This window comes from Nanorana parkeri, unplaced genomic scaffold, assembly GCF_000935625.1.
Source record: "Nanorana parkeri isolate BGI_ZX_2015 unplaced genomic scaffold, ASM93562v1 scaffold1085, whole genome shotgun sequence".
Taxonomy (NCBI): domain Eukaryota; kingdom Metazoa; phylum Chordata; class Amphibia; order Anura; family Dicroglossidae; genus Nanorana; species Nanorana parkeri.
The window spans coordinates 331340-332649 of NW_017307353.1; positions in this window are offsets into that span (position 1 = coordinate 331340).

Consider the following 1310-nt stretch of genomic DNA (forward strand, 5'->3'; position numbering starts at 1 on the left):
AGGGGGGGAGCAGCGGTGAGGGGGGGGGGGGGGGGGGGTAGCTGGTTTAGAAGTAGGCCAGGAAGCAGAGTTGCAGTAGGCAAGGCAAGAGATACCAATGGAGTAAATTAGTAGCTTGGTGGTGGAAGGAAGCATTTTGGAGGAGAGGAAAATCTACTGTGGTGAGAAGGAGAGGTAGAGAGAGCATATTATGGCGGAGTTAGTAGGAAGCAGAATAGGATAGAAAAAGCCGGATGGAGAAATACAGGTTACTGTAATGATCTATTAAATAGGAAGATGGAGCTCAGCTGCGGAGACACGTTTACAATCACGTGCTCTAGTCCAGGAGTATGTGATGGCAAGGTTTGATATTGCCAAGCAAGCTCAGTGCATCATTGATCTATCTTCCAACCTAACTAAGCTTGCTACACCTAAAGTAATTAATATAAAGGAATGCGCAAATAAGGAGGAGTCTCTAGGAACGATGTTGGGAGTGTTACGCTTCACTAATGTTAACTTCACATAGCAATGAGCGTCTTTAAGAGAGTATGTTCAATTCACACAAACCCTATACGTGAGTTCCCAATCACTTATATAGCAATGGACCTGATTTTTATAACTTCCTATGTTCACTTCACATATGAAAGCCAAGTAATATCACAGTTCATCAAGCAGGGGTGTAACAAGTGGTTCCACAGAAACAGTATAATCTCAGTAGTGCATGCAATCTCATTAGCCACCAGCAGGGGGAAGACTTCCCTTATCTTCAATGCAAAAGTACGTACAAGTCCCAGATAGCTTACAGCAAAGGTTAAATCCCCTGTGGGTGGCAAGCCAGAGGGGAATACTTGCGGTTTGGGCGTCCTGCTGTTCGGGGTGGCTTGATCCTGGCCACGCTAGCTCGGAGTGTCCCAGGGTTTGTCAGCCGGGGTCCAATCTCGGGTGGTGAGTACTGAGGCAGGCTGTGGTGAGTGTGGCTGTAGGCAAGGAGACCGGCACTCGTCTGGCGTCCACGCTGGGTTGCTGGAACGCCAGACAGGTGGGAGATCAAGGCTTATGACGAGGCCGGAGGCGGTCTCGTATGACGTCGACGGCCCGGGGGCGGAGCTTCCACTCGGTTCCGTGAGTCGGAACGGCGGCGTCCCCGGGATCCATTACAGTTACCTTGCAGTCTGTCTGGAGAGGGGCACTGCTGTTTGGGTTGCTTGCAGATCCTTTAGGGTTAGTTCACACCAAAAACTGCATCACAACTGTGTGCATATGTGCAGTTGCATTGCAATCCGTTTTGATACGTTTGTGATGTGTTTTAATGCATTTGTGATGTGCTCTGA